The 7,826-nt window shown below is 39.9% G+C and overlaps 1 pseudogene; it reads right to left on the bottom strand.

The window, feature by feature from the left end:
* Nucleotides 1–541: 541 nt before the first annotated feature.
* Nucleotides 542–1,002, bottom strand: LOC126951009 (40S ribosomal protein S18-like; annotated as a pseudogene).
* Between the last annotated feature and the right edge of the window lie 6,824 nt (nucleotides 1,003–7,826).

Here is a 7,826-nt window from a genome sequence, read left to right on the forward strand (position 1 = left end):
TCTTTTTTTTTTTTTTTTGGAGACGGAATCTTGCTCTGTCGCCGAGGCTGGAGTGCAGTGGCCGGATCTCAGCTCACTGCAAGCTCCGCCTCCCGGGTCCACGCCATTCTCCTGCCTCAGCCTCCGGAGTAGCTGGGACTACAGGCGCCCCACCTCGCCCAGCTAGTTTTTTTTGTATTTTTTAGTAGAGACGGGGTTTCACCGTGTTAGCCAGGATGGTCTCGATCTCCTGACCTCGTGATCCGCCCGCCTCGGCCTCCCAAAGTGCTGGGATTACAGGCTTGAGCCACCGCGCCCGGCCATTTCCATGAAATTTCATAAGGACATCAGTAATAATATAATGGTGTCTCTGAGCCACTGTTTCAGCAACGTGTGGGCTGTTTATTTTTTTCCTCTTTTCTTTTTGGTGACAAAAAGTGTATTAAATGCCAAAAATAATCTTATTAATCAATTTTTTAGCTGTGTAAAAATGTGAGTTCATTAGAATGAGGGTTTTTTTAAAGGCATACAAGCTATTTATTAACAGACAAAGCTTACAGGCTTATTTCTTCTTAGACACACCCACGGTGCGGCCACGGCAGCCAGTGGTCTTGGCGTGCTGGTCTCGGACGCAAAGGCCCCAGAAGTGGCGCAGCCCTCTATGAACCCGAATCTTCTTCTTCAGTCGCTCCAGGTCTTCATGGAGCTTGTTGTCCAGACCATTGGCTAGGACCTGGCTACGTTTTCCATCCTTTACATCTTTCTGTCTGTGTAAAGACCAGTCTGGGATCTTGAACTGGCATGGGTTCTGCATAATGGTGATCACACGTTCCACCTTATCCTCAGTGAGTTCTCCTGCCCTCTTAGTGAGGTCAGTGTCTGCTTCCTCAACACCACATGAGCGTATCTTCTACCCACATCCTTAATGGCAGTGATGGCAAAGGTTATTTTCCACTGCCCATTGATGTTGGTTTCAGGTACTCACAAAATATGCTGGAACTTTTCAGGGATCACTAGAGACATGGTGGCAGCACAAGCAGAGGCAGGCAGGCAGGCCTCCTGTGGAAGAGAGAATTCATTTATCCAAAACCATGTGTACTAATCAGAGTAAGATTTAGTCCAAATGTGGGTGACAAGTACTAAGTTTCTGCAAACACAAGCTATAGGAGCATCAAGCAGAAACTCAGCAAAAGCCTCCTTTAGATGGTGAAGATTATACTAAGATTTAAATGATGAAAAAGAGTTAACCAAAAGAACTAGGAAACAAAATATTCTACACAAAGGGAATAGCCTGTTCCAGAGTCCAGAAGTGAGAGTTAGCACAGCTTATTAGGAGTTTTGAAACTGCAGCATCATGGGAGAATGGCAAAGAAAAGGCTCTAGGAATAAACAGCTCAAAATGTAAACTTCATCCCAAGGACAACCACTAAGGGGCTTTAAGGATGGGATTGGCAAGATTAGGTTTGCATTTATTAAGATCTTTTTATAACTGTCCAGAGCATGGAATATTGTGAAACATTTGGAAAAACCAGTCAGCGAAAAATATACAAGGTATTTGATTTAAAGTGTAGGTTAATTTGAAAGATAAAAATAACAAAATGTGGACAAAGTCGAGATTCTTCCTGGGTTCACTGTCATACTCAGGAGTTGAACTCTATTTACCAGAAAATAAAGAAATGAAAGATTACAAACATAGAGAAACATGATTGCTGTTACTGTTATTGTTGTTGTTGTATGTTGTTGTTTAGACCAGTCTTGCAGTGACTAAATTTTTTGCCAATTATCTATGGCAACATGAGAAATCAGTTAGTATAGTTTAAAATTACTATTCATTTTATTAACCTTAAAATCTGTAAGTCAGGAATTAGAGCAAGGTTCAGTTGGGAGATTCTACTGCCTCATGTGGCAACAACTGGGGTCACTTGATGATACTGACTTGGTAACTAGTCTGTCTGGATGGCCCAGAAAGGCTTCCGTCACCAGTTTGGTGTCTTGGCTGGAAGGCGGCATTCAGCTGGGCCACTGTATCTCTCTGCACAGTTTCAGGAACTGCCCATGTGGCCTCACCAGCAGGGTGTACAGATTTCTTACATGATGGCTCAGGGCTCTAGTAGCAAGTATACTCTTCATTTTGAACATGTCAGTCCAAGCTGACATAATGCCTTTAACAACTTTATGGGATACTTGCACATCAAATTATATTCCATTCCACAAAGCCCTTCAGAGTAAGTCCTTCTCTATCTAGGGCTTCCTGAGAGGCTGCTGTGAGACAATGGCTCTCAGACAGGGGTCCCCAACCCCTGGGCCATGGACCAGTACCAGTCCATGGTCTATTAGGAACCCGACCACACAGCAGGTGGTGAGCAGACAAGCGAGCATTACCGCCTGAGCTCCGCCTCCTGTCAGATCTGCAGCAGCATTAGATTCTGATAGGAGTGCCAACCCAATTGTGAACTGCACATGTGAGGGATCTAGATTGCACATTCCTACGAGAATCTAACTAATGCCTGGTAATCTGAGGTGGAGCAGTTTCATCCTCTTATCCCAAAACCATCTCCCTCTGGTGTCCCCCATCCATGGAAAAATTGTCTTCCATGAAACCTGTCTGGTGCCAAAAAGGTTGGGGACCACTGCTTTAAAATTTTTAGAAGCCTGTTTAATCAAAAAAGGCTTAAAGGCACATCCTTAAGATCTTTAGAAGGCCTTTTGTCTAGAGAAAAGTGTCTAGAAATCTTATCTTTCTAAGGTCTTAACAAAGTTTCATAATCTCATGCTTGACTTCAACTTTACCCTGAATCAACATTTTACTGCTCTAGATTCAATCCTTGCCTTAAGGCCATTTCTTACTTTGAGAATCTTTTGCTGCCTCAAGAAACTATCTTGTTCTTACTACATTTCCTGTAACTTCTGCTAGTTCCTTTAATAGTTCATTTTTATCTTCTCATGTTTTATTATAGGGGGTGAAAAGAAGCCAGTTGGAACTTTCTGTATCTTGCTTGGAAATCTCCCCAACCAGGTGCATAAACACATTAGGCATTAGGCATTCTTTCTATTTTTCATGTGACCACAGGTGACAGGGTAGCCAAACCTTCCACCAATGAGTAACAGAAATTCAGCCTCTAACACTATTTTCCTCACTGTCTTTCCAACCTTCACTAATGGTTTTCTTGCGTTTTCTGCTACAGCTTTTAGTAACAGCTTCCTCAATTCCCTCCAGGTTCTGCCTGCCATCCAGTTCTAAAACCAATGGTCTATATTTCCGAATTTTGTTACAGGAACACCTAACTTCTAGGTAATAGTTGTAAAAATAGATTAGATAGAGATAAGAATGGAGATCAAGACCTGTTATATTTTATATAACAACAAGAGTGTTGAAATAAACCCAAGGTACACATCATGTGCCATGGAATACTATATATTTTATAACTAATAGTTATGTAGTATTTCTAAGTGTAGGGTGCTATTCTAAGTACTTTTCATATAGAAACTAAATTAGTTCTTATTATAATAGTTGGTGTTATTGGTCTTTCCAATTTACAACTAAAGAGCTGCGGGAGATATAGTTTACGTAACCTGTGTAAAGTCACAGTGGTGGTAAATAGCAGAGCTGGATTCAGACCCATGCTGTCTGGTTCCAGACTTCATGCTCTTAACCACTACCCTATAGTGATTCATGAAATGACTGTATTGATTGATCATTTCACAACACGAAAAGACATTAACAGTATGTTAAGAGAATAGTGGAAATTACAAGATAGCACTTTTGTAGTTTGGCTTGATATGCACTAAAGTGTTAAAAGTGCTTTGCATCAGTCCATTCTCACACTGCTATGAAGAACTGCCCAAGACTGGGTAATTTATAATGAAAAGGATTAATTGATTCACAGTTCCACATTGCTGGGGAGGCCTCAGGAAACTTACCATCATGGTGGAAGGGAAAGCAAACACATCTTTCTGCACAAGACAGCAGAAGAGAGAAGTGAAGAGCAAACAGGGAAGAGCCTCTTATAAAACTATCGGATCTCATGAGGACTCACCCACTATCATGAGAACAGCATGGGGGACCGCCCCCATTATCCAAACACCTCCCACGAGGTCCCTCCCCCAACACATGGGATTACAATTCAAGATGAGATTTGGGTAAGAACACAGAGCCAGACCATATCATACTTATTTCCAACTGTTGGGGTAATGGGTGATTTCTACTTTTTCTATTTTGTTTTGTTGACTACTTTTTAAAGAATGAGCATGTGATACTTTTACAATCAGACTAAACAATAAGGCTATTTTCATTTTGGAAAAAAAATTAAAAATTGGTTTTTTTAGTAACCTGGGGTAAAAGGATGAGGGTCTGTGCTGAGACAGTGGCTGTGGAGAGAGAGAGAGACAGAGAGAGAAAGAGAGACAGAGAGAAAGAGAGAGAGAGAGAGAGAGAAGGTGACACATACAAAAAATATTAAGGAGATAAATTATCTAGGAGTTTATTTCCTGGATTAGCAGAGGAAGGGTTGGAGGGGCAGAACATATCTGGGTGAGCAAATAAGTAGAGAGGGCATCATATTTGGGAGCTTGAACAATAAAGCAATGCTGATATTATTTGTAACCTGGATTCTGTTTCATCTCATCTTGTCTTCTTAGAGATATTTGTTTGGTATCTATGATTCCACTATAATTGCCCTTGTTAAAGACACCAATGGCCTCCCAATCACTGGTTCCAATGCAGTTTTAGTCCATAGTTTGTCATCTCAATAACAATTGACACTGTTCGTCATTCTCTGTTTCCGCAAAGCTGCTCTTCCTTGGATCTCTTCCTACCACTCCAACAACTTCTACTCCTTGTTTTCTCACCTTATCCCTTAATTGTGCTGTCATAGGAGCTAATCCATCAGACACACATCCTGGTCAAGCAATCCATTCACATGTCTTCTTCCCTCAGTGATCCTCAAATGTTTATTTCTTGCTCCAATGTTTGTGTACAACAGCCCACTAGAAGGTCCACTGGAAGTTCTACTGGCTTCTAACAATTCTTAAATTTCAATGTGCAGATGGAAAATTATTTTTTTAATTAAAAAATTATTTCCTATTCCTTAAGTCAGCAAAATGGCATGATCATTCATTTAGCCATTAGGTATAGAAACCTGGGAATTACCCTAGACTGCTTCTTCTTCATCACTTAGCCCATCATCCCATTCGATTATTAAATCCTATGGATTTCATCTCCTGGCTACATCATTTTCATAGATTCTTGCCCCTCTGTCTCAACTGCCACCACATTTCCTCATCTTTTTCCTGGATTATTGCAATACTCTCACTCAGCCCTGCTCTCTTTAATCCTTTTTGTGAGAGTATCCTGATGCACAAATTCGAACACAGGTCTCCACCACCTCTCAAGGTAAAAAACAATGCCTTTTTCCTCTCTGCATTACTAGCACTTAGCACAGTGCCCAGCATGTGGTTGGGACCTCATGGAAGTTACTGAATAAATGAATAGGAGTTCAGATCATTTTTGTAATAAGAATTGGAAGTCAGATGCTCCGGTGTTTGAATTTTAGTTACAGCCAATGTTTTGTAAGTGACACTGCACATTTCATGCCTCTGCTGCCACCAACTAGCAAACCAGCTAAATAAGTAAATGATTAACAGCAAAATCTTTATTTCATAATTGTGTAATTATTAAAGCAATGGTACTAATACTATAAGGATCACATCCACCATATCTGTAGGATACTGTAAATGTGTATTCAGTATGAGCATTCTAATTTATATGTGATAAGTATATTTTTAAAATATTGTTTTTTATTGCTTTAAAAAAACAGTAGTTTTTATGATTAAAAAAAGACTGCAAATTTCAGTATGGAAAAACGTTTTTTGTTGTTGTTGTTGTTGTTTTTCATTGAAAGCAAGGAAGAACAACGAGTGCATGGGAATCAACCTGCCATTTAAGAAACTGTGGTAAATGGGCATTCTGGGGCTGAAACAGGCGAGGTCACAGCTGCCGACCTCTAAGGCAGGATTGCTACTCTGATTGAACCTGCAGAACTATGCTTGAAAAAGACAGGCTTCCATCTTAACCTCCTTTTTCTTTGCCTTGGCTGTTGTAGTTACAACATATTTTCAGTGCATCTATCTTTTAAATGCGTACCCTTGGATCTTATTATCCCCTGTTTTTCTCTTTGTTATGATTGCATTATCTATTTAATCTTACTGCATTGTGTGGATTTCTATATCTCACCTCAGAGTCTTTTAGGATTGAATCTGGATACAAATAAATCAATCAACAAAATAAAAATAATTTCAGGCATATATTTATTATGACATTTAGAAACAAAAGATGAGATAGAGAACTGTATTCTTATTTTCTTTCTTTTGGAATTACTGCAGTTAGAAACAATCATCTCCAAATCAGAATAGGGAGCATAACCCAGTGCGTGCCACCCTAGGAAATGTAGTATTTAGCTTTTAGTTATTGGGCATGCACTGTGCCTGTCGAGTTTGCGCTAGGATGGATTTGGAGTTTGATTCCCAAGTTTTTAAGTGGTGGTCAAAGGGGAAACATGTCCAAAAGCAAAGGAAAAAAATGGGGAAAAAATCATGCTATTGATTTATGTACCTGACGTCGAAGAAAGAGTAGAGAAGTGCCAGGTACTCAGAAAAGAGGGTTGAAGGCCTGGATTCCAGCTGTGCTTCTGCCATCAGATGCTGGGTATCCTCAGTGGTCATATAGCCCGCAATAAAGCAGCTCTTTCACCTTCCATGGGCCCCACCCTCTAAAGGTTCAAAGACCCTTCTGGCGTTCTCTGTGCATCCAGCATGCATTTCTTTCTTTGCATTTACCATGTGGGTTACAATGATATGTTTATGAGCCTCCTCCTTACAAGTAAGCTTCTCCTGAGTGTGGGTGTTTTTAACTCAGCCCGTGATTGCCAAAGCCCAAGGTAGTATGAACTCCAAATTTCTTTCCTAACTGTATATTCTTTGATTATTGCACACAAGGCACCTAAAATAATCAACCCTTATAGAATTTTGTTAACGTTAGAAGCCATGTGACCTCTTCAGTGCTGAGGTATCTAATAGGTTATTAAGTTGATCTCAGAGGGAGCACCTGGGAGAAAAAAAAAAGTGGACACAGGGTTTTAGTCTCCCAAGATAGACCAGTACTGCCCATATGCCTCTGTATTATGCCCTTGAAAAAATAATAATGGTAGGAAAAAAATCGCCAAGGAGGCTAGCATTTTGAAGGGAACATGGGAAAGCCTGGAGAAAAAGGAGAGAAGAGTGGGTGTAAGAGAAGAGAATTGTGGTCAAGGACACAGCTCTGAAAATGGACAGAGGCTTTAAGAGGCTTTTGATCTACACTTTTACTCAGAGAGCAAATTCTGAAAACATCTGAGGCTTTTTGCCTTTTTGTCACTAATACTTTATCGGGGCTGCTTCAAAATGAGAGTTTTAACAGAAGCACTTTAAAAAAGATTGAGACAAAAATGTAATAATTGCACACTCAGGCTTGTAATTTCAGAAATTCACAATGTTAAGGGCTCCAAACACACTACTTCAAATTTGGATTCCCTTTCACTCTTCATGAAAGACCAGTCTAGTCAGATTGAAACTGATCGCTATTTTCAAGTCATTCCAGCAAATGTCTGGAGTCCATTGTCAGAGTGGAAAAACTATTTTTTCCATAATTCAAAAATAATTGAAAGAATGTAGCTCACAAATTTTGAGATAATGATTTTTTTTTTAGATAATGGTTAAGTTCAGTCCAATCTTAGAAAATTCCAGCCCCAAAGGGTTTTTTTTGTTTTGTTTTGGAGAAAATAAAGAGAAAGGAATTGATAGGCAACAATGGC

This window comes from Macaca thibetana, chromosome 3, assembly GCF_024542745.1.
Source record: "Macaca thibetana thibetana isolate TM-01 chromosome 3, ASM2454274v1, whole genome shotgun sequence".
Classification (NCBI taxonomy): domain Eukaryota; kingdom Metazoa; phylum Chordata; class Mammalia; order Primates; family Cercopithecidae; genus Macaca; species Macaca thibetana.